At 37.1% G+C, this 27,512-nt stretch overlaps 24 non-coding genes across 24 annotated transcripts; all 24 read right to left on the reverse strand.

Moving 5' to 3' along the window:
- Positions 1-1,142: 1,142 nt before the first annotated feature.
- Positions 1,143-1,215, reverse strand: TRNAC-ACA (transfer RNA cysteine (anticodon ACA)). Its single transcript has one exon. It is a non-coding gene; the product is annotated as a tRNA-Cys (tRNA).
- Positions 1,216-2,359: 1,144 nt separating this feature from the next.
- TRNAC-ACA (transfer RNA cysteine (anticodon ACA)) lies at positions 2,360-2,432 on the reverse strand. Its single transcript has one exon. It is a non-coding gene; the product is annotated as a tRNA-Cys (tRNA).
- A 1,145-nt stretch (positions 2,433-3,577) lies between these two features.
- Positions 3,578-3,650, reverse strand: TRNAR-ACG (transfer RNA arginine (anticodon ACG)). The gene has a single exon. It is a non-coding gene; the product is annotated as a tRNA-Arg (tRNA).
- Positions 3,651-4,795: 1,145 nt separating this feature from the next.
- On the reverse strand, positions 4,796-4,868 carry TRNAR-ACG (transfer RNA arginine (anticodon ACG)). The gene has a single exon. It is a non-coding gene; the product is annotated as a tRNA-Arg (tRNA).
- A 1,065-nt stretch (positions 4,869-5,933) lies between these two features.
- Positions 5,934-6,005, reverse strand: TRNAH-GUG (transfer RNA histidin (anticodon GUG)). Its single transcript has one exon. It is a non-coding gene; the product is annotated as a tRNA-His (tRNA).
- Positions 6,006-6,013: 8 nt separating this feature from the next.
- On the reverse strand, positions 6,014-6,086 carry TRNAR-ACG (transfer RNA arginine (anticodon ACG)). Its single transcript has one exon. It is a non-coding gene; the product is annotated as a tRNA-Arg (tRNA).
- Positions 6,087-13,719: 7,633 nt separating this feature from the next.
- On the reverse strand, positions 13,720-13,792 carry TRNAR-ACG (transfer RNA arginine (anticodon ACG)). Its single transcript has one exon. It is a non-coding gene; the product is annotated as a tRNA-Arg (tRNA).
- Positions 13,793-17,366: 3,574 nt separating this feature from the next.
- Positions 17,367-17,438, reverse strand: TRNAH-GUG (transfer RNA histidin (anticodon GUG)). Its single transcript has one exon. It is a non-coding gene; the product is annotated as a tRNA-His (tRNA).
- An 8-nt stretch (positions 17,439-17,446) lies between these two features.
- TRNAR-ACG (transfer RNA arginine (anticodon ACG)) lies at positions 17,447-17,519 on the reverse strand. The gene has a single exon. It is a non-coding gene; the product is annotated as a tRNA-Arg (tRNA).
- A 1,065-nt stretch (positions 17,520-18,584) lies between these two features.
- TRNAH-GUG (transfer RNA histidin (anticodon GUG)) lies at positions 18,585-18,656 on the reverse strand. The gene has a single exon. It is a non-coding gene; the product is annotated as a tRNA-His (tRNA).
- Positions 18,657-18,664: 8 nt separating this feature from the next.
- On the reverse strand, positions 18,665-18,737 carry TRNAR-ACG (transfer RNA arginine (anticodon ACG)). Its single transcript has one exon. It is a non-coding gene; the product is annotated as a tRNA-Arg (tRNA).
- A 1,064-nt stretch (positions 18,738-19,801) lies between these two features.
- On the reverse strand, positions 19,802-19,873 carry TRNAH-GUG (transfer RNA histidin (anticodon GUG)). The gene has a single exon. It is a non-coding gene; the product is annotated as a tRNA-His (tRNA).
- Positions 19,874-19,881: 8 nt separating this feature from the next.
- TRNAR-ACG (transfer RNA arginine (anticodon ACG)) lies at positions 19,882-19,954 on the reverse strand. The gene has a single exon. It is a non-coding gene; the product is annotated as a tRNA-Arg (tRNA).
- Positions 19,955-21,018: 1,064 nt separating this feature from the next.
- Positions 21,019-21,090, reverse strand: TRNAH-GUG (transfer RNA histidin (anticodon GUG)). Its single transcript has one exon. It is a non-coding gene; the product is annotated as a tRNA-His (tRNA).
- Positions 21,091-22,224: 1,134 nt separating this feature from the next.
- Positions 22,225-22,296, reverse strand: TRNAH-GUG (transfer RNA histidin (anticodon GUG)). The gene has a single exon. It is a non-coding gene; the product is annotated as a tRNA-His (tRNA).
- Positions 22,297-22,304: 8 nt separating this feature from the next.
- TRNAR-ACG (transfer RNA arginine (anticodon ACG)) lies at positions 22,305-22,377 on the reverse strand. Its single transcript has one exon. It is a non-coding gene; the product is annotated as a tRNA-Arg (tRNA).
- Positions 22,378-23,442: 1,065 nt separating this feature from the next.
- Positions 23,443-23,514, reverse strand: TRNAH-GUG (transfer RNA histidin (anticodon GUG)). The gene has a single exon. It is a non-coding gene; the product is annotated as a tRNA-His (tRNA).
- Positions 23,515-23,522: 8 nt separating this feature from the next.
- On the reverse strand, positions 23,523-23,595 carry TRNAR-ACG (transfer RNA arginine (anticodon ACG)). The gene has a single exon. It is a non-coding gene; the product is annotated as a tRNA-Arg (tRNA).
- A 1,065-nt stretch (positions 23,596-24,660) lies between these two features.
- TRNAH-GUG (transfer RNA histidin (anticodon GUG)) lies at positions 24,661-24,732 on the reverse strand. Its single transcript has one exon. It is a non-coding gene; the product is annotated as a tRNA-His (tRNA).
- Positions 24,733-24,740: 8 nt separating this feature from the next.
- TRNAR-ACG (transfer RNA arginine (anticodon ACG)) lies at positions 24,741-24,813 on the reverse strand. The gene has a single exon. It is a non-coding gene; the product is annotated as a tRNA-Arg (tRNA).
- A 1,065-nt stretch (positions 24,814-25,878) lies between these two features.
- On the reverse strand, positions 25,879-25,950 carry TRNAH-GUG (transfer RNA histidin (anticodon GUG)). Its single transcript has one exon. It is a non-coding gene; the product is annotated as a tRNA-His (tRNA).
- An 8-nt stretch (positions 25,951-25,958) lies between these two features.
- TRNAR-ACG (transfer RNA arginine (anticodon ACG)) lies at positions 25,959-26,031 on the reverse strand. The gene has a single exon. It is a non-coding gene; the product is annotated as a tRNA-Arg (tRNA).
- Positions 26,032-27,096: 1,065 nt separating this feature from the next.
- Positions 27,097-27,168, reverse strand: TRNAH-GUG (transfer RNA histidin (anticodon GUG)). Its single transcript has one exon. It is a non-coding gene; the product is annotated as a tRNA-His (tRNA).
- An 8-nt stretch (positions 27,169-27,176) lies between these two features.
- TRNAR-ACG (transfer RNA arginine (anticodon ACG)) lies at positions 27,177-27,249 on the reverse strand. The gene has a single exon. It is a non-coding gene; the product is annotated as a tRNA-Arg (tRNA).
- Between the last annotated feature and the right edge of the window lie 263 nt (positions 27,250-27,512).

Raw genomic sequence — 27,512 nt, forward strand, 5'->3', positions numbered from 1 at the left:
TTTGGATCTAATGGGATCTGCCTCAACAGGAAAAAAAAGATATCCATAATAAAACTAAATTGAGATACAAAAGAAGTGTTTTGCAAAGTTGTTTAATTATTTTATCTTATCACTAAAAGTTTAACCTTTCCTTAAGTATTTCCTTAACTACTTATATGGCACCAACAAATTCCGCAGAGCTGGAATTGAACTAATTCAACTTAAATGTACTTTATTAAACAAAAAAAAAATAAGCTATTGCACAATAACTGCTAAAAGAGATCACAAAACAATCTCTGAGATGCGTTTCACAATTTAACTGAGGAAGCTTTTTTAAGGGGGGAAATGTGTTTCAGAGATTGTTCCAAGTTGGATTCTTGAGTCATATTATATACCAAAAATTTGGAAGCACCATGCGGGTTGGGTTGTCTCTAGGCAGGCAGACACCAGAGGCATTTCTGTGAGCTGAATTTCAAGACTCCTGTGCACAAGTGTAATTCTATATGGTATAATTTTATTAAGGTTTTACACTATACACATTTTTCCTGTTTTATTGTATGAATATATTATATGTACATATATGACCTGCCGGAAGTCTGTGCCTAGAGAAAAGGTGGATCTGATACCTATAAATAAGAAGAGGAGAGGGAGTCACCTATTTAAGAGTCCAATGCTTATAAACCAGAGCCAGATTGTGGGCTGTGGTTCATGTGAGTTGCCAATGCCTCTAGATGCTTTACTGCTTTATTAGATTTTTGGCTGTGTTAGTAAGTTGTCTCCACTATTATATCTTTTTCTATTTTTACTTTAGAGTTCAAAAGTTTGTTATTGTGTTTTTTTCTGGGATAATCACATTGTTCAATGTATTAAATCATGGTTGTTATATTGCAGTTGCGTTTACAATTTATAATTAGACTTTTAAAGGGGTACCAAGAATTAACACTTTGTTGTGATTTAGTGCAATATTAGATATTTGGCACTATTTACATTGTTTGCATTTTAAATATTGTTTAACTCCGACACTCACATGGTTAACAGTTGGGGTCAAAATGTACTTAGCGCTGAAGAGAAGGAAAATAGAGATGCCGCGACCTGGATTCGAACCGGGGTTGCTGCGGCCACAACGCAGAGTACTAACCACTATACGATCACGGCACAGCAGCCGAGCCAGGTAGGAGTCGAACCTACAATCTTCTGATTTGTAGTCAGACGCGTTATCCATTGCGCCACTGGCCCATGTTTGGATCTAATGGGATCTGCCTCAACAGGAAAAAAAAGATATCCATAATAAAACTAAATTGAGATACAAAAGAAGTGTTTTGCAAAGTTGTTTAATTATTTTATCTTATCACTAAAAGTTTAACCTTTCCTTAAGTATTTCCTTAACTACTTATATGGCACCAACAAATTCCGCAGAGCTGGAATTGAACTAATTCAACTTAAATGTACTTTATTAAACCAAAAAAAAAATAAGCTATTGCACAATAACTGCTAAAAGAGATCACAAAACAATCTCTGAGATGCGTTTCACAATTTAACTGAGGAAGCTTTTTTAAGGGGGGAAATGTGTTTCAGAGATTGTTCCAAGTTGGATTCTTGAGTCATATTATATACCAAAATTTGGAAGCACCATGCGGGTTGGGTTGTCTCTAGGCAGGCAGACACCAGAGGCATTTCTGTGAGCTGAATTTCAAGACTCCTGTGCACAAGTGTAATTCTATATGGTATAATTTTATTAAGGTTTTACACTATACACATTTTTCCTGTTTTATTGTATGAATATATTATATGTACATATATGACCTGCCGGAAGTCTGTGCCTAGAGAAAAGGTGGATCTGATACCTATAAATAAGAAGAGGAGAGGGAGTCACCTATTTAAGAGTCCAATGCTTATAAACCAGAGCCAGATTGTGGGCTGTGGTTCATGTGAGTTGCCAATGCCTCTAGATGCTTTACTGCTTTATTAGATTTTTGGCTGTGTTAGTAAGTTGTCTCCACTATTATATCTTTTTCTATTTTTACTTTAGAGTTCAAAAGTTTGTTATTGTGTTTTTTTCTGGGATAATCACATTGTTCAATGTATTAAATCATGGTTGTTATATTGCAGTTGCGTTTACAATTTATAATTAGACTTTTAAAGGGGTACCAAGAATTAACACTTGGTTGTGATTTAGTGCAATATTAGATATTTGCACTATTTACATTGTTTGCATTTTAAATATTGTTTAACTCCGACACTCACATGGTTAACAGTTGGGGTCAAAATGTACTTAGCGCTGAAGAGAAGGAAAATAGAGATGCCGCGACCCGGATTCGAACCGGGGTTGCTGCGGCCACAACGCAGAGTACTAACCACTATACGATCATGGCACAGCAGCCGAGCCAGGTAGGAGTCGAACCTACAATCTTCTGATTTGTAGTCAGACGCGTTATCCATTGCGCCACTGGCCCATGTTTGGATCTAATGGGATCTGCCTCAACAGGAAAAAAAAGATATCCATAATAAAACTAAATTGAGATACAAAAGAAGTGTTTTGCAAAGTTGTTTAATTATTTTATCTTATCACTAAAAGTTTAACCTTTCCTTAAGTATTTCCTTAACTACTTATATGGCACCAACAAATTCCGCAGAGCTGGAATTGAACTAATTCAACTTAAATGTACTTTATTAAACAAAAAAAAAAATAAGCTATTGCACAATAACTGCTAAAAGAGATCACAAAACAATCTCTGAGATGCGTTTCACAATTTAACTGAGGAAGCTTTTTTAAGGGGGGAAATGTGTTTCAGAGATTGTTCCAAGTTGGATTCTTGAGTCATATTATATACCAAAATTTGGAAGCACCATGCGGGTTGGGTTGTCTCTAGGCAGGCAGACACCAGAGGCATTTCTGTGAGCTGAATTTCAAGACTCCTGTGCACAAGTGTAATTCTGTATGGTGTAATTTTATTAAGGTTTTACACTATACACATTTTTCCTGTTTTATTGTATGAATATATTATATGTACATATATGACCTGCCGGAAGTCTGTGCCTAGAGAAAAGGTGGATCTGATACCTATAAATAAGAAGAGGAGAGGGAGTCACCTATTTAAGAGTCCAATGCTTATAAATCAGAGCCAGATTGTGGGCTGTGGTTCATGTGAGTTGCCAATGCCTCTAGATGCTTTACTGCTTTATTAGATTTTTGGCTGTGTTAGTAAGTTGTCTCCACTATTATATCTTTTTCTATTTTTACTTTAGAGTTCAAAAGTTTGTTATTGTGTTTTTTTCTGGGATAATCACATTGTTCAATGTATTAAATCATGGTTGTTATATTGCAGTTGCGTTTACAATTTATAATTAGACTTTTAAAGGGGTACCAAGAATTAACACTTGGTTGTCATTTAGTGCAATATTAGATATTTGGCACTATTTACATTGTTTGCATTTTAAATATTGTTTAACTCCGACACTCACATGGTTAACAGTTGGGGTCAAAATGTACTTAGCGCTGAAGAGAAGGAAAATAGAGATGCCGCGACCCAGATTCGAACCGGGGTTGCTGCGGCCACAACGCAGAGTACTAACCACTATACGATCATGGCACAGCAGCCGAGCCAGGTAGGAGTCGAACCTACAATCTTCTGATTCGTAGTCAGACGCGTTATCCATTGCGCCACTGGCCCATGTTTGGATCTAATGGGATCTGCCTCAACAGGAAAAAAAAGATATCCATAATAAAACTAAATTGAGATACAAAAGAAGTGTTTTGCAAAGTTGTTTAATTATTTTATCTTATCACTAAAAGTTTAACCTTTCCTTAAGTATTTCCTTAACTACTTATATGGCACCAACAAATTCCGCAGAGCTGGAATTGAACTAATTCAACTTAAATGTACTTTATTAAACAAAAAAAAAAATAAGCTATTGCACAATAACTGCTAAAAGAGATCACAAAACAATCTCTGAGATGCGTTTCACAATTTAACTGAGGAAGCTTTTTTAAGGGGGGAAATGTGTTTCAGAGATTGTTCCAAGTTGGATTCTTGAGTCATATTATATACCAAAATTTGGAAGCACCATGCGGGTTGGGTTGTCTCTAGGCAGGCAGACACCAGAGACATTTCTGTGAGCTGAATTTCAAGACTCCTGTGCACAAGTGTAATTCTATATGGTATAATTTTATTAAGGTTTTACACTATACACATTTTTCCTGTTTTATTGTATGAATATATTATATGTACATATATGACCTGCCGGAAGTCTGTGCCTAGAGAAAAGGTGGATCTGATACCTATAAATAAGAAGAGGAGAGGGAGTCACCTATTTAAGAGTCCAATGCTTATAAACCAGAGCCAGATTGTGGGCTGTGGTTCATGTGAGTTGCCAATGCCTCTAGATGCTTTACTGCTTTATTAGATTTTTGGCTGTGTTAGTAAGTTGTCTCCACTATTATATCTTTTTCTATTTTTACTTTAGAGTTCAAAAGTTTGTTATTGTGTTTTTTTCTGGGATAATCACATTGTTCAATGTATTAAATCATGGTTGTTATATTGCAGTTGCGTTTACAATTTATAATTAGACTTTTAAAGGGGTACCAAGAATTAACACTTGGTTGTCATTTAGTGCAATATTAGATATTTGGCACTATTTACATTGTTTGCATTTTAAATATTGTTTAACTCCGACACTCACATGGTTAACAGTTGGGGTCAAAATGTACTTAGCGCTGAAGAGAAGGAAAATAGAGATGCCGCGACCCGGATTCGAACCGGGGTTGCTGCGGCCACAACGCAGAGTACTAACCACTATACGATCATGGCACAGCAGCCGAGCCAGGTAGGAGTCGAACCTACAATCTTCTGATTCGTAGTCAGACGCGTTATCCATTGCGCCACTGGCCCATGTTTGGATCTAATGGGATCTGCCTCAACAGGAAAAAAAAGATATCCATAATAAAACTAAATTGAGATACAAAAGAAGTGTTTTGCAAAGTTGTTTAATTATTTTATCTTATCACTAAAAGTTTAACCTTTCCTTAAGTATTTCCTTAACTACTTATATGGCACCAACAAATTCCGCAGAGCTGGAATTGAACTAATTCAACTTAAATGTACTTTATTAAACAAAAAAAAAAATAAGCTATTGCACAATAACTGCTAAAAGAGATCACAAAACAATCTCTGAGATGCGTTTCACAATTTAACTGAGGAAGCTTTTTTAAGGGGGGAAATGTGTTTCAGAGATTGTTCCAAGTTGGATTCTTGAGTCATATTATATACCAAAATTTGGAAGCACCATGCGGGTTGGGTTGTCTCTAGGCAGGCAGACACCAGAGACATTTCTGTGAGCTGAATTTCAAGACTCCTGTGCACAAGTGTAATTCTATATGGTATAATTTTATTAAGGTTTTACACTATACACATTTTTCCTGTTTTATTGTATGAATATATTATATGTACATATATGACCTGCCGGAAGTCTGTGCCTAGAGAAAAGGTGGATCTGATACCTATAAATAAGAAGAGGAGAGGGAGTCACCTATTTAAGAGTCCAATGCTTATAAACCAGAGCCAGATTGTGGGCTGTGGTTCATGTGAGTTGCCAATGCCTCTAGATGCTTTACTGCTTTATTAGATTTTTGGCTGTGTTAGTAAGTTGTCTCCACTATTATATCTTTTTCTATTTTTACTTTAGAGTTCAAAAGTTTGTTATTGTGTTTTTTTCTGGGATAATCACATTGTTCAATGTATTAAATCATGGTTGTTATATTGCAGTTGCGTTTACAATTTATAATTAGACTTTTAAAGGGGTACCAAGAATTAACACTTTGTTGTGATTTAGTGCAATATTAGATATTTGGCACTATTTACATTGTTTGCATTTTAAATATTGTTTAACTCCGACACTCACATGGTTAACAGTTGGGGTCAAAATGTACTTAGCGCTGAAGAGAAGGAAAATAGAGATGCCGTGACCCGGATTCGAACCGGGGTTGCTGCGGCCACAACGCAGAGTACTAACCACTATACGATCACGGCACAGCGGCCGAGCCAGGTAGGAGTCGAACCTACAATCTTCTGATTCGTAGTCAGACGCGTTATCCATTGCGCCACTGGCCCATGTTTGGATCTAATGGGATCTGCCTCAACAGGAAAAAAAAGATATCCATAATAAAACTAAATTGAGATACAAAAGAAGTGTTTTGCAAAGTTGTTTAATTATTTTATCTTATCACTAAAAGTTTAACCTTTCCTTAAGTATTTCCTTAACTACTTATATGGCACCAACAAATTCCGCAGAGCTGGAATTGAACTAATTCAACTTAAATGTACTTTATTAACCCCTTAAGAACAGAGCTTCAGAAGCTTGTCTTTCACTTAATGACAACGGCATTTTTTGCATTTTTTGCTATTTTCGTTCAACTGCAATTTGCTTTTTACTTATTCATTGCACCGACACATATTATATACCGTTTTTTAAAGGACAGAAAGGGCTTTAATTTGATGTAACACATATATATATAAATTCTTATTTATTATTAAAAAAATACAGAAATATGCAAAAAAATGAATTTTTGTGTGTTTTTTTTTACAGTTTTTGCCATAATAATGTGTACATAATTAGGGCAGGTTAAGGAAAGTAATTAAAATTAAAATTCATTTAGTTGTTCTGAATTACAGAATATATAATGTGTCTGGGATTTTCAGTTTTTTTTGGTAGTTACAGGTCACAAAGCACAAGGAGTAAAATACACTTTTTATGTGGAGCGATTTTAGAATTTGGTATGTTTGTCTTGTAAGCCTAATAGCCATAAAAGAAAACAAAATTGCCACACAAAAGTATATATTTATATAAAGTAGACACCCCAGGCTATTTACCTAAGGTTGTTTTGACACTTTCTACGTAGCCATTTTACCGCCAACCTCGGCTAAATATTGGAGTAAAATTGTGTTTTTTGGGGGTTTTCGCACACAAACTTATAACAAAGAACTTCTCATGTGTTTTTTGTAAAGTTGGTGTGTGCTATTCCTGTACAAAGTTTTATTATGTGTTCAGTTACTTCTGCTGAGTACAACGGTACCCCCATTGTATGTCTTTGGCACTATTTCGTGAAGCTACAGTGCCATATAGGAGACCTGTCCTTTTCAGTATTCACAGTAGAATTTTGAGAGACGGATTTAATGAGCCTATGCTTCCATTTGGGGTATTATAACAGTCTGTCTGTTCGAAAAAAAACCCCAAAGGCCTACCATTTGTAAAAGTAGACACTCCAGGGTATCTCATAAGGTGCATATTGTGCCTTAACATGCCCCCATTTTTTTACCAATACATGCCAAAGTATGCGGTAAAAAATAATTTTGTGCATTTTTTACATATGGATTGCATTTGTGCTGGGCATTTTGTATATTTCACATGTGCCACTAAGTTCAAACCCCCCAAATTATGTTCAGCTAAGTCTTCTGAGTAAAATGACACCCCCATTGTATGTCTTTGGCACTAGTTCGTGAAGCTACAGTGCCATATAGGAGACCTGTCCTTTTCAGTACTCACAGTAGAATTTTGAGAGACGGATTTAATGAGCCTATGCTTCCATTTGGGGTATTATAACAGTTTGACTGTTCAAAAAAAACCCACAAAGGCCTACCATTTGTAAAAGTAGACACTCCAGGGTATCTCATAAGGTGCATATTGTGCCTTAACATGCCCCCATTTTTTCACCAATAGTTGCCAAAGTATGTGGTATAAAATAATTTTGTGCACTTTTTACATATGGATTGCATTTGTGCTGGGCATTTTGTATATTTCACATGTGCCACTAAGTTCAAACCCCCCAAATTATGTTCAGCTAAGTCTTCTGAGTAAAATGACACCCCCATTGTATGTCTTTGGCACTAGTTCGTGAAGCTACAGTGCCATAAAGGAGACCTGTCCTTTTCTGTACTCACAGTAGAATTTTGAGAGACGGATTTAATGAGCCTATGCTTCCATTTGGGGTATTATAACAGTTTGACTGTTCAAAAAAAAACCACAAAGGCCTACCATTTGTAAAAGTAGACACTCCAGGGTATCTCATAAGGTGCATATTGTGCCTTAACATGCCCCCATTTTTTCACCAATAGATGCCAAAGTATGTGGTAAAAAATAATTTTGTGCGTTTTTTACATATGGATTGCATTTGTGCTGGGCATTTTGTATATTTCACATGTGCCACTAAGTTCAAACCCCCCAAATTATGTTCAGCTAAGTCTTCTGAGTAAAATGACACCCCCATTGTATGTCTCTGGCACTAGTTCGTGAAGCTACAGTGCTATATAGGAGACCTGTCCTTTTCAGTACTCACAGTAGAATTTTGAGAGACGGATTTAATGAGCCTATGCTTCCATTTGGGGTATTATAACAGTTTGACTGTTCAAAAAAAAAACCCACAAAGGCCTACCATTTGTAAAAGTAGACACTCCAGGGTATCTCATAAGGTGCATATTGTGCCTTAACATGCCCCCATTTTTTCACCAATAGATGCCAAAGTATGTGGTAAAAAATAATTTTGTGCGTTTTTTACATATGGATTGCATTTGTGCTGGCCATTTTGTATATTTCACATGTGCCACTAAGTTCAAACCCCCCAAATTATGTTCAGCTAAGTCTTCTGAGTAAAATGACACCCCCATTGTATGTCTTTGGCACTAGTTCGTGAAGCTACAGTGCCATATAGGAGACCTGTCCTTTTCAGTACTCACAGTAGAATTTTGAGAGACGGATTTAATGAGCCTATGCTTCCATTTGGGGTATTATAACAGTTTGACTGTTCAAAAAAAACCCACAAAGGCCTACCATTTGTAAAAGTAGACACTCCAGGGTATCTCATAAGGTGCATATTGTGCCTTAACATGCCCCCATTTTTTCACCAATAGATGCCAAAGTATGTGGTAAAAAATAATTTTGTGCGTTTTTTACATATGGATTGCATTTGTGCTGGGCATTTTGTATATTTCACATGTGCCACTAAGTTCAAACCCCCCAAATTATGTTCAGCTAAGTCTTCTGAGTAAAATGACACCCCCATTGTATGTCTTTGGCACTAGTTCGTGAAGCTACAGTGCCATATAGGAGACCTGTCCTTTTCAGTACTCAGTAGAATTTTGAGAGACGGATTTAATGAGCCTATGCTTCCATTTGGGGTATTATAACAGTTTGACTGTTCAAAAAAAACCCACAAAGGCCTACCATTTGTAAAAGTAGACACTCCAGGGTATCTCATAAGGTGCATATTGTGCCTTAACATGCCCCCATTTTTTCACCAATAGATGCCAAAGTATGTGGTATAAAATTATTTTGTGCGTTTTTTACATATGGATTGCATTTGTGCTGGGCATTTTGTATATTTCACATGTGCCACTAAGTTCATACCCCCCAAATTATGTTCAGCTAAGTCTTCTGAGTAAAATGACACCCCTATTGTATGTCTTTGGGACTATTTTGTGAAGCTACAGTGCCATATAGGAGACCAAGCCATATCAGTTTTTACCGAACTTTGAATTTTGACGCTGGGCCTATGTGCAATTTCCAAGCATCTTAGCATGTTTTAAATTCAAACTACCCCACAAAGGCCTACCATTTCTTAAAGTAGACACTCCAGGGTATCTCATAAGGTGCATATTGTGCCTTAACATGCCCCCATTTTTTCACCAATAGATGCCAAAGTATGTGGTATAAAATTATTTTGTGCGTTTTTTACATATGGATTGCATTTGTGCTGGGCATTTTGTATATTTCACATGTGCCACTAAGTTCATACCCCCCAAATTATGTTCAGCTAAGTCTTCTGAGTAAAATGACACCCCTATTGTATGTCTTTGGGACTATTTTGTGAAGCTACAGTGCCATATAGGAGACCAAGCCATATCAGTTTTTACCGAACTTTGAATTTTGACGCTGGGCCTATGTGCAATTTCCAAGCATCTTAGCAGGTATTAAATTCAAACTACCCCACAAAGGCCTACCATTTCTTAAAGTAGACACCCCAGGGTATTTCAAAAGGTATATTCTAAACCTTAGTGTAGGATCATTTTTTTGTTAGTTTGTACCAAGTCTAGTTGCAATTAGCATTTTTTCTGCCTTTTTGACACACACTTGGAGATGTTACTGTATATTTTGCTATCCTTATGTGTGCTACGGCAGTATAACACCTAATATGTTGCTCAGCTATGTCATCTTAGTGCAATGATACCCCCATATACAGAATAGTTGGGGTAAACTTATTCGGGGGTAGTACACAGTTATCTGCGTCCCGGACAAAGCTGTCATGGATTCCGAAACCAAAACACAGACAGACCACAAAGAGAGAGAACACAGAGAGAGAAACTTGTAATACCGGTCCTTAGAATGGCCGGGCTATACAAGCAGAGAATTGTCAAGGTACAAGCCGAGGTCAAAGGAGTAAAGAGAAACGGAACAACGATAGGACAAGCCGAGGTCAAGGATCAGAGAAGACAGGATAAACGGTAGACAAAGCCAAGATTCGGTAACCAAAAATCACACCCCAAAACTGGTCTACTTATTCGGCCTGGGTGTGAAAAATTTTAAAACAATGGCCAATACATAGGCCGGGCTGAGAGGGGCAATCAGGGCAGTAATAGCTGGTCTCAACTCTTACGCCCCTCTTGTAACACACCCTGCACCTTTTCTGGGGGTTTTGTTTTTTAGGGGTTGGTGGAATCTTAAAGCAGAAGTGACCTGCCTCCATTCTTCTGCTAGGCTCCACTGATGGTCTCCTTGTGTGGCATTCTAGCAGCTTAGAAATTAGCTCAAACTGGAAAGAAAGAAAAGTGCTTTTCAGCCCAGCATTTGCCTTTTTAAAAATAACAAAGGCATTGTGGATTGCCATCTGCAAAAGGTATATGCCCACTTTTTTATACCATGCCCTGGTCTTTCTCATGATCAAATATGGCTGCATCAGTTGATCGGACAGGTCAACGCCCCCCATATGCCGATTATATTGCCGTATGCAGACTGGCACCCGTTTATATTCGTCTCTGCCACGAACTGCGCCCTGTACTTGAGTGCCAGCAGTTCATTCTGGCAGAGAGCTGCTGTTTCCCCCCTTTTCATTTTTTTGTTCGCTAGAGCCTTTGGGAAACCTGTGCGACTCTTCCGAATAGTGCCACAGGCCACGGTCTCGAAGCAATACAACATTTGTAACAGTGGGATGCTATTATAAAAGTTATCGATGTATAGATGATAACCTGTATTAAGTAGTGGCATTATTAAGTCCCAGACAATTTTTCCACTTGTCCCTACTGTATCTGGGCAACCTGGGGGATCAAGGTGGCTATCCCTTCCTTCGTATACACGGAAGGTGTATACGTAGCCACTGCCACTTTCACATAGTTTATAAAATTTGATCCCATATCGGGATCTTTTGGATGGGATATATTGTCTAAACCCCAGTCTTCCCTTAAACTTCATTAGGGACTCGTCAATGGAAATGTTTTTATTGGGGGTATATATAGCGGCAAATTTACTGTTAAAGTGGGCAATTAAAGGGCGTAGTTTGTAAAGAAGGTCATACTGCGGATCACCTTTTGGGGGGCACTTGTTGTTATCACTAAAGTGCATAAATCTTAGTATGTCTTCATATCTTTCCCTTGTCATTGTCTCGGCAAAAATAGGAGTATTGCAAATAGGATGTTTAGCCCAATACATCCTAATTGTGGGCTTTTTAATTAGCCCCATTAACATGGTCAGTGCCCAGAATTGTTTAAATTCTGGCACACTGGTTGGGTACCATCTCTCTTTCCTAGAGATAAGAGAGTCTGGATTGCGTGCCAGATATTGCTCCGCATAGAGATTAGTCTGGGTGACTATCTCCCCAAAAATCTCATCCCCCAAGAACAGCTGCATAACATCCAGCGCACTATAGGCAGACAGGTCCGCCTGTATGCCAGGATTGCCTGTAAACACTGGGATGTCTGGGGAAAAATTATTAGGGGGTACCCAGTCATCTGCGCCATGGTCAGCATTAGGGGAATCGTCGATTTCTCCTGATGGTCCTGCAGTATCTGGCACATAGTCCATGTCCCCTGCATCCCCTGCGTCACTCCCTGCTTCACTCTCTGAGGCAGTGTCAGTCGCCTCTGAGTCTGCCGCTAACAGGGCATAAGCCTCCTCCGCGCTATACTTTCTAAACATTGTTAATACAGCTAACACAGCTAACAAAACTCTAACAAAAAAAAAAAAATTTTTTTTTTTTTTTTTTTATACCCTAATTCCCACTAAATTCCACCCACCAAAATAACTAAATCACAAATTAATAAAATCAAATAATAAAATTTAACCCCTTAGGGTTACAAAAAACCTAAAAATTAACCCTTGAAAGTAAAAAAAAAAAATAGATCACAGTAAAGTACTGTGACCTGTATATTGATCACTGCTAGCAGTGATCAAGCAGCAGGGAAAGGGTTAATTTTTTTTAACTCCACAAAAGTGAATTTTATACTTAAGTATAACTCTGCAATAAATCAGGGACACAATGTAGCACCGATCCATCTCTCTCCACTTCACAAACCCACACGAGGTGGAGGGAGGTGGATCAGATATCCCAGCAGCATTGTGACCGCTGTGACTGGCTATCACAGCGATCACATGGGCTGGGATATCCGGATTTGCTGCTGCCGGTCTGCCCCTGACTCGGAGGGACCCAGCAACAGCATTAACCCCGCGATCGCCGGCACTGCGCGATCGCGGCGTTAATTTTAACGCGTGACGGACGAGGTCCGTCACTCGTCATTAACGCATTCCCCCGTGTGACGGACCTCGTCCGTCACTCGTCGTTAAGGGGTTAAACAAAAAAAAATAAGCTATTGCACAATAACTGCTAAAAGAGATCACAAAACAATCTCTGAGATGCGTTTCGCAATTTAACTGAGGAAGCTTTTTTAAGGGGGGAAATGTGTTTCAGAGATTGTTCCAAGTTGGATTCTTGAGTCATATTATATACCAAAATTTGGAAGCACCATGCGGGTTGGGTTGTCTCTAGGCAGGCAGACACCAGAGGCATTTCTGTGAGCTGAATTTCAAGACTCCTGTGCACAAGTGTAATTCTATATGGTATAATTTTATTAAGGTTTTACACTATACACATTTTTCCTGTTTTATTGTATGAATATATTATATGTACATATATGACCTGCCGGAAGTCTGTGCCTAGAGAAAAGGTGGATCTGATACCTATAAATAAGAAGAGGAGAGGGAGTCACCTATTTAAGAGTCCAATGCTTATAAACCAGAGCCAGATTGTGGGCTGTGGTTCATGTGAGTTGCCAATGCCTCTAGATGCTTTACTGCTTTATTAGATTTTTGGCTGTGTTAGTAAGTTGTTTCCACTATTATATCTTTTTCTATTTTTACTTTAGAGTTCAAAAGTTTGTTATTGTGTTTTTTTCTGGGATAATCACATTGTTCAATGTATTAAATCATGGTTGTTATATTGCAGTTGCGTTTACAATTTATAATTAGACTTTTAAAGGGGTACCAAGAATTAACACTGTGTTGTGATTTAGTGCAATATTAGATATTTAGCACTATTTACATTGTTTGCATTTTAAATATTGTTTAACTCCGACACTCACATGGTTAACAGTTGGGGTCAAAATGTACTTAGCGCTGAAGAGAAGGAAAATAGAGATGCCGTGACCCGGATTGCTGCGGCCACAACGCTGAGTACTAACCACTATACGATCACGGCACAGCGGCCGAGCCAGGTAGGAGTCGAACCTACAATCTTCTGATTCGTAGTCAGACGCGTTATCCATTGCGCCACTGGCCCATGTTTGGATCTAATGGGATCTGCCTCAACAGGAAAAAAAAAGATATCCATAATAAAACTAAATTGAGATACAAAAGAAGTGTTTTGCAAAGTTGTTTAATTATTTTATCTTATCACTAAAAGTTTAACCTTTCCTTAAGTATTTCCTTAACTACTTATATGGCACCAACAAATTCCGCAGAGCTGGAATTGAACTAATTCAACTTAAATGTACTTTATTAAACAAAACAAAAAATAAGCTATTGCACAATAACTGCTAAAAGAGATCACAAAACAATCTCTGAGATGCGTTTCACAATTTAACTGAGGAAGCTTTTTTAAGGGGGGAAATGTGTTTCAGAGATTGTTCCAAGTTGGATTCTTGAGTCATATTATATACCAAAATTTGGAAGCCCCATGCGGGTTGGGTTGTCTCTAGGCAGGCAGACACCAGAGGCATTTCTGTGAGCTGAATTTCAAGACTCCTGTGCACAAGTGTAATTCTATATGGTATAATTTTATTAAGGTTTTACACTATACACATTTTTCCTGTTTTATTGTATGAATATATTATATGTACATATATGACCTGCCGGAAGTCTGTGCCTAGAGAAAAGGTGGATCTGATACCTATAAATAAGAAGAGGAGAGGGAGTCACCTATTTAAGAGTCCAATGCTTATAAACCAGAGCCAGATTGTGGGCTGTGGTTCATGTGAGTTGCCAATGCCTCTAGATGCTTTACTGCTTTATTAGATTTTTGGCTGTGTTAGTAAGTTGTCTCCACTATTATATCTTTTTCTATTTTTACTTTAGAGTTCAAAAGTTTGTTATTGTGTTTTTTTCTGGGATAATCACATTGTTCAATGTATTAACCCTTTAAGTCCGGAGGACGTACTATTACGCCACGCAGAAACCGGCTCTAAACGCCGGCGGGCGTAATAGTACGTCCTCGCTTTTATTGCCGCCCACGTGGCCGGCGGTATTCTCCCGCTGCAGATCGCGGTCGGGGGGGATGCCTGGCCCCCCGGGCAACCCCCCCTGTGGCCGGTGACCGCGATCTGCAGTCTCTGATCGCAGTGACAGGCTGTCACTGCGATCAGTATTCAGCGTGTGTCAGCCGATTTCAAATCGGCTGACACATGCGGCCGGCGGCTTTCCCGTTGTGCAGATCACGGTCGGGGGACTTACCTGGCCCCCCAGGCAGTCCCCCTGGGGTCAGTGACCGCGATCTGCTAAGTCTGATCGCAGTGACAGGCTGTCACTGCGATCTCAAAGCACTCTGATCGCAGTGACAGCCTGTCACTGTGATCAGTGTTACATGTGTCAGCCTATTGGCTGACACATGTAACTGGCACAGTGATCCCCCTGCAGATTGGAAGGGGGGAGTGCTTGTACCACCCAGGCACTCCCCCCTGTGGTCAATTACCCAATCTGCAGGAGGTGATCACAGTGACAGGCAGTCACTGTGATCACTGATCCTGTGTGTCAGCCAGTGATGTGAAATCACTGGCTGACACTGTCTCTGCCCCCTGTCCTGTAAAAAAAATAAAATATTAGTTCAAAAAATAAATTAAAAAAATTACAGTTACAAATAAAATATACTTAGATCATATATATTATATATATATGATCTAAGTATATATATATACACATACACACACACACACATTTACACATACACGACGTGTATTTAAATATTAATAAATATATATATATATATATATATTAATATCAAATTACACGTAGACTGATACTGATTAAATATATATATAATTATTGTTATATATATATTTATATATAATATAAAAAAAATATATATGTAAATACGTAAAAAAATAAAATTAAAAAAATATTTAAAAATAAATAATTAAAAAATATATAGATGTGTGTTATTTCGTTCTAACTGTATTGTGATAATAATATATATATATTTATATCAAAATACACGTAGAACAAAATAATATATATCATAATATATATATCTATATACATAAATATATACGTATATATCACTATATATACCTATATATAAATAAAAATATTTAAAAAAAATGATATATATATATACGTATATATACACATATGTATATATATACATATATTAATTCTACACATATATTTATGTAATAATTTTACATAATTAGGTATCCTAATTAATTACAATTAGCGGGACCTGCCTGACAACCCATGCCGAAAGTATAGGGAATTTAATTTGCTAGCACTATATTTAACCCTATAACTTTCCAAGACACCATAAAACCTGTACATGGGGGTACTGTTTTACTCGGGAGACTTTGCTGAACACAAATATTAGTGTTTCAAAACAGTAAAATGTATTACAACGATGATATCGCCAGTAAAAGTGACGTTTTCTGCATTTTTCACGCACAAACAGCACTTACACGGACGATATTATTGCTGCAATACTTTTTACTGTTTTGAAATACAAATATTTGTGTTGAGCGAAGTCTCCCGAGTACAACAGTACCCCACATGTACAGGTTTTATGGTGTTTTCAAAAGTTACAGCGTCAAATATAAGGCTTGTGTTTCATTTTTTTCCCATTAAAATTCGCCAGATTGCTTACGTTGCCTTTGTGACCCTATGGTAGCCCAAGAATGAAAATTACCCCTATGATGGCATACCATTTGCAATAGTACACAACCCAAGGTATTGCAAATGGGGTTTGTCCAGACTTTTTTAGTAGCCACTTAGTAACAAACACTGGCCAAAATTGGCGTTTTTTGCATTTTTCACACACAAACAAATACCAACGCTAATTTTGGCCAGTGTTTGTGACCAAATGGCTACTAAAAAAGACTGGACATACCCCATTTGCAATACCTTGGGTTGTCTACTATTGCAAATGGTATGCCATTATGGGTGTAAATTTAATTCCTGGGCTACTATACAGTCTCAAAGGCAACGTAACCAATCTGGCGAATTTCAATTTCAAATGTAACACGCTATATTTGACCCTGTAACTTCCCAAAACACCATAAAACCTGTACATAGGGGGTACTGTTTTACACGTGAGACATCGCTGAATACAAATATGTGTATTGTATTGCAGTAAAAGCAAACAGTATTTTGACATCCACAGTTAAAATGTCACATAGAACTAAAAAAAATTAAAAAAAAAAAAATGTCTCCCTTTTTTTAATATATTTTTTATATTAAATTATGTTTAATACCTAAATATTTGATGTTAAATGAAAGCCCTGTTTCCCCTGAATAAAATGATATATAATAAGGGGGGATGCATTTCATATGAAAGAGGTGAATTACGGTTGGACAGACATATAGCGCAAATGCCAGGTTTTGTTAACGTTTTGTTCTGTTCACAACTTGTACATTTGGCTGCGGTGTTAAGGGGTTAAATCATGGTTGTTATATTGCAGTTGCGTTTACAATTTATAATTAGACTTTTAAAGGGGTACCAAGAATTAACACTTTGTTGTGATTTAGTGCAATATTAGATATTTGGCACTATTTACATTGTTTGCATTTTAAATATTGTTTAACTCCGACACTCACATGGTTAACAGTTGGGGTCAAAATGTACTTAGCGCTGAAGAGAAGGAAAATAGAGATGCCGTGACCCGGATTCAAACCGGGGTTGCTGCGGCCACAACGCAGAGTACTAACCACTATACGATCACGGCACAGCGGCCGAGCCAGGTAGGAGTCAAACCTACAATCTTCTGATTCGTAGTCAGACGCGTTATCCATTGCGCCACTGGCCCATGTTTGGATCTAATGGGATCTGCCTCAACAGGAAAAAAAAGATATCCATAATAAAACTAAATTGAGATACAAAAGAAGTGTTTTGCAAAGTTGTTTAATTATTTTATCTTATCACTAAAAGTTTAACCTTTCCTTAAGTATTTCCTTAACTACTTATATGGCACCAACAAATTCCGTAGAGCTGGAATTGAACTAATTCAACTTAAATGTACTTTATTAAACAAAAAAAAAAATAAGCTATTGCACAATAACTGCTAAAAGAGATCACAAAACAATCTCTGAGATGCGTTTCACAATTTAACTGAGGAAGCTTTTTTAAGGGGGGAAATGTGTTTCAGAGATTGTTCCAAGTTGGATTCTTGAGTCATATTATATACCAAAATTTGGAAGCACCATGCGGGTTGGGTTGTCTCTAGGCAGGCAGACACCAGAGGCATTTCTGTGAGCTGAATTTCAAGACTCCTGTGCACAAGTGTAATTCTATATGGTATAATTTTATTAAGGTTTTACACTATACACATTTTTCCTGTTTTATTGTATGAATATATTATATGTACATATATGACCTGCCGGAAGTCTGTGCCTAGAGAAAAGGTGGATCTGATACCTATAAATAAGAAGAGGAGAGGGAGTCACCTATTTAAGAGTCCAATGCTTATAAACCAGAGCCAGATTGTGGGCTGTGGTTCATGTGAGTTGCCAATGCCTCTAGATGCTTTACTGCTTTATTAGATTTTTGGCTGTGTTAGTAAGTTGTCTCCACTATTATATCTTTTTCTATTTTTACTTTAGAGTTCAAAAGTTTGTTATTGTGTTTTTTTCTGGGATAATCACATTGTTCAATGTATTAAATCATGGTTGTTATATTGCAGTTGCGTTTACAATTTATAATTAGACTTTTAAAGGGGTAGCAAGAATTAACACTTTGTTGTGATTTAGTGCAATATTAGATATTTGGCACCATTTACATTGTTTGCATTTTAAATATTGTTTAACTCCGACACTCACATGGTTAACAGTTGGGGTCAAAATGTACTTAGCGCTGAAGAGAAGGAAAATAGAGATGCCGTGACCCGGATTCGAACCGGGGTTGCTGCGGCCACAACGCAGAGTACTAACCACTATACGATCACGGCACAGCGGCCGAGCCAGGTAGGAGTCGAACCTACAATCTTCTGATTCGTAGTCAGACGCGTTATCCATTGCGCCACTGACCCATGTTTGGATCTACTGGGATCTGCCTCAACAGGAAAAAAAAGATATCCATAATAAAACTAAATTGAGATACAAAAGAAGTGTTTTGCAAAGTTGTTTAATTATTTTATCTTATCACTAAAAGTTTAACCTTTCCTTAAGTATTTCCTTAACTACTTATATGGCACCAACAAATTCCGCAGAGCTGGAATTGAACTAATTCAACTTAAATGTACTTTATTAAACAAAAAAAAAATAAGCTATTGCACAATAACTGCTAAAAGAGATCACAAAACAATCTCTGAGATGCGTTTCACAATTTAACTGAGGAAGCTTTTTTAAGGGGGGAAATGTGTTTCAGAGATTGTTCCAAGTTGGATTCTTGAGTCATATTATATACCAAAATTTGGAAGCACCATGCGGGTTGGGTTGTCTCTAGGCAGGCAGACACCAGAGGCATTTCTGTGAGCTGAATTTCAAGACTCCTGTGCACAAGTGTAATTCTATATGGTATAATTTTATTAAGGTTTTACACTATACACATTTTTCCTGTTTTATTGTATGAATATATTATATGTACATATATGACCTGCCGGAAGTCTGTGCCTAGAGAAAAGGTGGATCTGATACCTATAAATAAGAAGAGGAGAGGGAGTCACCTATTTAAGAGTCCAATGCTTATAAACCAGAGCCAGATTGTGGGCTGTGGTTCATGTGAGTTGCCAATGCCTCTAGATGCTTTACTGCTTTATTAGATTTTTGGCTGTGTTAGTAAGTTGTCTCCACTATTATATCTTTTTCTATTTTTACTTTAGAGTTCAAAAGTTTGTTATTGTGTTTTTTTCTGGGATAATCACATTGTTCAATGTATTAAATCATGGTTGTTATATTGCAGTTGCGTTTACAATTTATAATTAGACTTTTAAAGGGGTACCAAGAATTAACACTTTGTTGTGATTTAGTGCAATATTAGATATTTGGCACTATTTACATTGTTTGCATTTTAAATATTGTTTAACTCCGACACTCACATGGCTAACAGTTGGGGTCAAAATGTACTTAGGGCTGAAGAGAAGGAAAATAGAGATGCCGTGACCCGGATTTGAACCGGGGTTGCTGCGGCCACAACGCAGAGTACTAACCACTATACGATCACGGCACAGCGGCCGAGCCAGGTAGGAGTCGAACCTACAATCTTCTGATTCGTAGTCAGACGCGTTATCCATTGCGCCACTGGCCCATGTTTGGATCTGATGGGATCTGCCTCAACAGGAAAAAAAAGATATCCATAATAAAACTAAATTGAGATACAAAAGAAGTGTTTTGCAAAGTTGTTTAATTATTTTATCTTATCACTAAAAGTTTAACCTTTCCTTAAGTATTTCCTTAACTACTTATATGGCACCAACAAATTCCGCAGAGCTGGAATTGAACTAATTCAACTTAAATGTACTTTATTAAACAAAAAAAAAATAAGCTATTGCACAATAACTGCTAAAAGAGATCACAAAACAATCTCTGAGATGCGTTTCACAATTTAACTGAGGAAGCTTTTTTAAGGGGGGAAATGTGTTTCAGAGATTGTTCCAAGTTGGATTCTTGAGTCATATTATATACCAAAATTTGGAAGCACCATGCGGGTTGGGTTGTCTCTAGGCAGGCAGACACCAGAGGCATTTCTGTGAGCTGAATTTCAAGACTCCTGTGCACAAGTGTAATTCTATATGGTATAATTTTATTAAGGTTTTACACTATACACATTTTTCCTGTTTTATTGTATGAATATATTATATGTACATATATGACCTGCCGGAAGTCTGTGCCTAGAGAAAAGGTGGATCTGATACCTATAAATAAGAAGAGGAGAGGGAGTCACCTATTTAAGAGTCCAATGCTTATAAACCAGAGCCAGATTGTGGGCTGTGGTTCATGTGAGTTGCCAATGCCTCTAGATGCTTTACTGCTTTATTAGATTTTTGGCTGTGTTAGTAAGTTGTCTCCACTATTATATCTTTTTCTATTTTTACTTTAGAGTTCAAAAGTTTGTTATTGTGTTTTTTTCTGGGATAATCACATTGTTCAATGTATTAAATCATGGTTGTTATATTGCAGTTGCGTTTACAATTTATAATTAGACTTTTAAAGGGGTACCAAGAATTAACACTTTGTTGTGATTTAGTGCAATATTAGATATTTAGCACTATTTACATTGTTTGCATTTTAAATATTGTTTAACTCCGACACTCACATGGTTAACAGTTGGGGTCAAAATGTACTTAGCGCTGAAGAGAAGGAAAATAGAGATGCCGTGACCCGGATTCGAACCGGGGTTGCTGCGGCCACAACGCAGAGTACTAACCACTATACGATCACGGCACAGCGGCTAGCCAGGTAGGAGTCGAACCTACAATCTTCTGATTCGTAGTCAGACGCGTTATCCATTGCGCCACTGACCCATGTTTGGATCTACTGGGATCTGCCTCAACAGGAAAAAAAAGATATCCATCATAAAACTAAATTGAGATACAAAAGAAGTGTTTTGCAAAGTTGTTTAATTATTTTATCTTATCACTAAAAGTTTAACCTTTCCTTAAGTATTTCCTTAACTACTTATATGGCACCAACAAATTCCGCAGAGCTGGAATTGAACTAATTCAACTTAAATGTACTTTATTAAACAAAAAAAAATAAGCTATTGCACAATAACTGCTAAAAGAGATCACAAAACAATCTCTGAGATGCGTTTCACAATTTAACTGAGGAAGCTTTTTTAAGGGGGGAAATGTGTTTCAGAGATTGTTCCAAGTTGGATTCTTGAGTCATATTATATACCAAAATTTGGAAGCACCATGCGGGTTGGGTTGTCTCTAGGCAGGCAGACACCAGAGGCATTTCTGTGAGCTGAATTTCAAGACTCCTGTGCACAAGTGTAATTCTATATGGTATAATTTTATTAAGGTTTTACACTATACACATTTTTCCTGTTTTATTGTATGAATATATTATATGTACATATATGACCTGCCGGAAGTCTGTGCCTAGAGAAAAGGTGGATCTGATACCTATAAATAAGAAGAGGAGAGGGAGTCACCTATTTAAGAGTCCAATGCTTATAAACCAGAGCCAGATTGTGGGCTGTGGTTCATGTGAGTTGCCAATGCCTCTAGATGCTTTACTGCTTTATTAGATTTTTGGCTGTGTTAGTAAGTTGTCTCCACTATTATATCTTTTTCTATTTTTACTTTAGAGTTCAAAAGTTTGTTATTGTGTTTTTTTCTGGGATAATCACATTGTTCAATGTATTAAATCATGGTTGTTATATTGCAGTTGCGTTTACAATTTATAATTAGACTTTTAAAGGGGTACCAAGAATTAACACTTTGTTGTGATTTAGTGCAATATTAGATATTTAGCACTATTTACATTTTAAATATTGTTTAACTCCGACACTCACATGGTTAACAGTTGGGGTCAAAATGTACTTAGCGCTGAAGAGAAGGAAAATAGAGATGCCGTGACCCGGATTCGAACCGGGGTTGCTGCGGCCACAACGCAGAGTACTAACCACTATACGATCACGGCACAGCGGCCGAGCCAGGTAGGAGTCGAACCTACAATCTTCTGATTCGTAGTCAGACGCGTTATCCATTGCGCCACTGACCCATGTTTGGATCTACTGGGATCTGCCTCAACAGGAAAAAAAAGATATCCATAATAAAACTAAATTGAGATACAAAAGAAGTGTTTTGCAAAGTTGTTTAATTATTTTATCTTATCACTAAAAGTTTAACCTTTCCTTAAGTATTTCCTTAACTACTTATATGGCACCAACAAATTCCGCAGAGCTGGAATTGAACTAATTCAACTTAAATGTACTTTATTAAACAAAAAAAAAAATAAGCTATTGCACAATATCTGCTAAAAGAGATCACAAAACAATCTCTGAGATGCGTTTCACAATTTAACTGAGGAAGCTTTTTTAAGGGGGGAAATGTGTTTCAGAGATTGTTCCAAGTTGGATTCTTGAGTCATATTATATACCAAAATTTGGAAGCACCATGCGGGTTGGGTTGTCTCTAGGCAGGCAGACACCAGAGGCATTTCTGTGAGCTGAATTTCAAGACTCCTGTGCACAAGTGTAATTCTATATGGTATAATTTTATTAAGGTTTTACACTATACACATTTTTCCTGTTTTATTGTATGAATATATTATATGTACATATATGACCTGCCGGAAGTCTGTGCCTAGAGAAAAGGTGGATCTGATACCTATAAATAAGAAGAGGAGAGGGAGTCACCTATTTAAGAGTCCAATGCTTATAAACCAGAGCCAGATTGTGGGCTGTGGTTCATGTGAGTTGCCAATGCCTCTAGATGCTTTACTGCTTTATTAGATTTTTGGCTGTGTTAGTAAGTTGTCTCCACTATTATATCTTTTTCTATTTTTACTTTAGAGTTCAAAAGTTTGTTATTGTGTTTTTTTCTGGGATAATCACATTGTTCAATGTATTAAATCATGGTTGTTATATTGCAGTTGCGTTTACAATTTATAATTAGACTTTTAAAGGGGTACCAAGAATTAACACTTTGTTGTGATTTAGTGCAATATTAGATATTTGGCACTATTTACATTGTTTGCATTTTAAATATTGTTTAACTCCGACACTCACATGGCTAACAGTTGGGGTCAAAATGTACTTAGGGCTGAAGAGAAGGAAAATAGAGATGCCGTGACCCGGATTTGAACCGGGGTTGCTGCGGCCACAACGCAGAGTACTAACCACTATACGATCACGGCACAGCGGCCGAGCCAGGTAGGAGTCGAACCTACAATCTTCTGATTCGTAGTCAGACGCGTTATCCATTGCGCCACTGGCCCATGTTTGGATCTGATGGGATCTGCCTCAACAGGAAAAAAAAGATATCCATAATAAAACTAAATTGAGATACAAAAGAAGTGTTTTGCAAAGTTGTTTAATTATTTTATCTTATCACTAAAAGTTTAACCTTTCCTTAAGTATTTCCTTAACTACTTATATGGCACCAACAAATTCCGCAGAGCTGGAATTGAACTAATTCAACTTAAATGTACTTTATTAAACAAAAAAAAAAATAAGCTATTGCACAATAACTGCTAAAAGAGATCACAAAACAATCTCTGAGATGCGTTTCACAATTTAACTGAGGAAGCTTTTTTAAGGGGGGAAATGTGTTTCAGAGATTGTTCCAAGTTGGATTCTTGAGTCATATTATATACCAAAATTTGGAAGCACCATGCGGGTTGGGTTGTCTCTAGGCAGGCAGACACCAGAGGCATTTCTGTGAGCTGAATTTCAAGACTCCTGTGCACAAGTGTAATTCTATATGGTATAATTTTATTAAGGTTTTACACTATACACATTTTTCCTGTTTTATTGTATGAATATATTATATGTACATATATGACCTGCCGGAAGTCTGTGCCTAGAGAAAAGGTGGATCTGATACCTATAAATAAGAAGAGGAGAGGGAGTCACCTATTTAAGAGTCCAATGCTTATAAACCAGAGCCAGATTGTGGGCTGTGGTTCATGTGAGTTGCCAATGCCTCTAGATGCTTTACTGCTTTATTAGATTTTTGGCTGTGTTAGTAAGTTGTCTCCACTATTATATCTTTTTCTATTTTTACTTTAGAGTTCAAAAGTTTGTTATTGTGTTTTTTTCTGGGATAATCACATTGTTCAATGTATTAAATCATGGTTGTTATATTGCAGTTGCGTTTACAATTTATAATTAGACTTTTAAAGGGGTACCAAGAATTAACACTTTGTTGTGATTTAGTGCAATATTAGATATTTGGCACTATTTACATTGTTTGCATTTTAAATATTGTTTAACTCCGACACTCACATGGCTAACAGTTGGGGTCAAAATGTACTTAGGGCTGAAGAGAAGGAAAATAGAGATGCCGTGACCCGGATTTGAACCGGGGTTGCTGCGGCCACAACGCAGAGTACTAACCACTATACGATCACGGCACAGCGGCCGAGCCAGGTAGGAGTCGAACCTACAATCTTCTGATTCGTAGTCAGACGCGTTATCCATTGCGCCACTGGCCCATGTTTGGATCTGATGGGATCTGCCTCAACAGGAAAAAAAAGATATCCATAATAAAACTAAATTGAGATACAAAAGAAGTGTTTTGCAAAGTTGTTTAATTATTTTATCTTATCACTAAAAGTTTAACCTTTCCTTAAGTATTTCCTTAACTACTTATATGGCACCAACAAATTCCGCAGAGCTGGAATTGAACTAATTCAACTTAAATGTACTTTATTAAACAAAAAAAAAAATAAGCTATTGCACAATAACTGCTAAAAGAGATCACAAAACAATCTCTGAGATGCGTTTCACAATTTAACTGAGGAAGCTTTTTTAAGGGGGGAAATGTGTTTCAGAGATTGTTCCAAGTTGGATTCTTGAGTCATATTATATACCAAAATTTGGAAGCACCATGCGGGTTGGGTTGTCTCTAGGCAGGCAGACACCAGAGGCATTTCTGTGAGCTGAATTTCAAGACTCCTGTGCACAAGTGTAATTCTATATGGTATAATTTTATTAAGGTTTTACACTATACACATTTTTCCTGTTTTATTGTATGAATATATTATATGTACATATATGACCTGCCGGAAGTCTGTGCCTAGAGAAAAGGTGGATCTGATACCTATAAATAAGAAGAGGAGAGGGAGTCACCTATTTAAGAGTCCAATGCTTATAAACCAGAGCCAGATTGTGGGCTGTGGTTCATGTGAGTTGCCAATGCCTCTAGATGCTTTACTGCTTTATTAGATTTTTGGCTGTGTTAGTAAGTTGTCTCCACTATTATATCTTTTTCTATTTTTACTTTAGAGTTCAAAAGTTTGTTATTGTGTTTTTTTCTGGGATAATCACATTGTTCAATGTATTAAATCATGGTTGTTATATTGCAGTTGCGTTTACAATTTATAATTAGACTTTTAAAGGGGTACCAAGAATTAACACTTTGTTGTGATTTAGTGCAATATTAGATATTTGGCACTATTTACATTGTTTGCATTTTAAATATTGTTTAACTCCGACACTCACATGGTTAACAGTTGGGGTCAAAATGTACTTAGCGCTGAAGAGAAGGAAAATAGGGATGCCGTGACCCGGATTCGAACCGGGGTTGCTGCGGCCACAACGCAGAGTACTAACCACTATACGATCACGGCACAGCGGCCGAGCCAGGTAGGAGTTGAACCTACAATCTTCTGATTCGTAGTCAGACGCGTTATCCATTGCGCCACTGGCCCATGTTTGGATCTAATGGGATCTGCCTCAACAGGAAAAAAAAGATATCCATAATAAAACTAAATTGAGATACAAAAGAAGTGTTTTGCAAAGTTGTTTAATTATTTTATCTTATCACTAAAAGTTTAACCTTTCCTTAAGTATTTCCTTAACTACTTATATGGCACCAACAAATTCCGCAGAGCTGGAATTGAACTAATTCAACTTAAATGTACTTTATTAAACAAAAAAAAAAATAAGCTATTGCACAATAACTGCTAAAAGAGATCACAAAACAATCTCTGAGATGCGTTTCACAATTTAACTGAGGAAGCTTTTTTAAGGGGGGAAATGTGTTTCAGAGATTGTTCCAAGTTGGATTCTTGAGTCATATTATATACCAAAATTTGGAAGCACCATGCGGGTTGGGTTGTCTCTAGGCAGGCAGACACCAGAGGCATTTCTGTGAGCTGAATTTCAAGACTCCTGTGCACAAGTGTAATTCTATATGGTATAATTTTATTAAGGTTTTACACTATACACATTTTTCCTGTTTTATTGTATGAATATATTATATGTACATATATGACCTGCCGGAAGTCTGTGCCTAGAGAAAAGGTGGATCTGATACCTATAAATAAGAAGAGGAGAGGGAGTCACCTATTTAAGAGTCCAATGCTTATAAACCAGAGCCAGATTGTGGGCTGTGGTTCATGTGAGTTGCCAATGCCTCTAGATGCTTTACTGCTTTATTAGATTTTTGGCTGTGTTAGTAAGTTGTCTCCACTATTATATCTTTTTCTATTTTTACTTTAGAGTTCAAAAGTTTGTTATTGTGTTTTTTTCTGGGATAATCACATTGTTCAATGTATTAAATCATGGTTGTTATATTGCAGTTGCGTTTACAATTTATAATTAGACTTTTAAAGGGGTACCAAGAATTAACACTTTGTTGTGATTTAGTGCAATATTAGATATTTAGCACTATTTACATTGTTTGCATTTTAAATATTGTTTAACTCCGACACTCACATGGTTAACAGTTGGGGTCAAAATGTACTTAGCGCTGAAGAGAAGGAAAATAGAGATGCCGTGACCCGGATTCGAACCGGGGTTGCTGCGGCCACAACGCAGAGTACTAACCACTATACGATCACGGCACAGCGGCCGAGCCAGGTAGGAGTCGAACCTACAATCTTCTGATTCGTAGTCAGACGCGTTATCCATTGCGCCACTGGCCCATGTTTGGATCTAATGGGATCTGCCTCAACAGGAAAAAAAAGATATCCATAATAAAACTAAATTGAGATACAAAAGAAGTGTTTTGCAAAGTTGTTTAATTATTTTATCTTATCACTAAAAGTTTAACCTTTCCTTAAGTATTTCCTTAACTACTTATATGGCACCAACAAATTCCGCAGAGCTGGAATTGAACTAATTCAACTTAAATGTACTTTATTAAACAAAACAAAAAATAAGCTATTGCACAATAACTGCTAAAAGA

Source organism: Pelobates fuscus, chromosome 3 (assembly GCF_036172605.1).
Source record: "Pelobates fuscus isolate aPelFus1 chromosome 3, aPelFus1.pri, whole genome shotgun sequence".
Taxonomy (NCBI): Eukaryota; Metazoa; Chordata; class Amphibia; order Anura; family Pelobatidae; genus Pelobates; species Pelobates fuscus.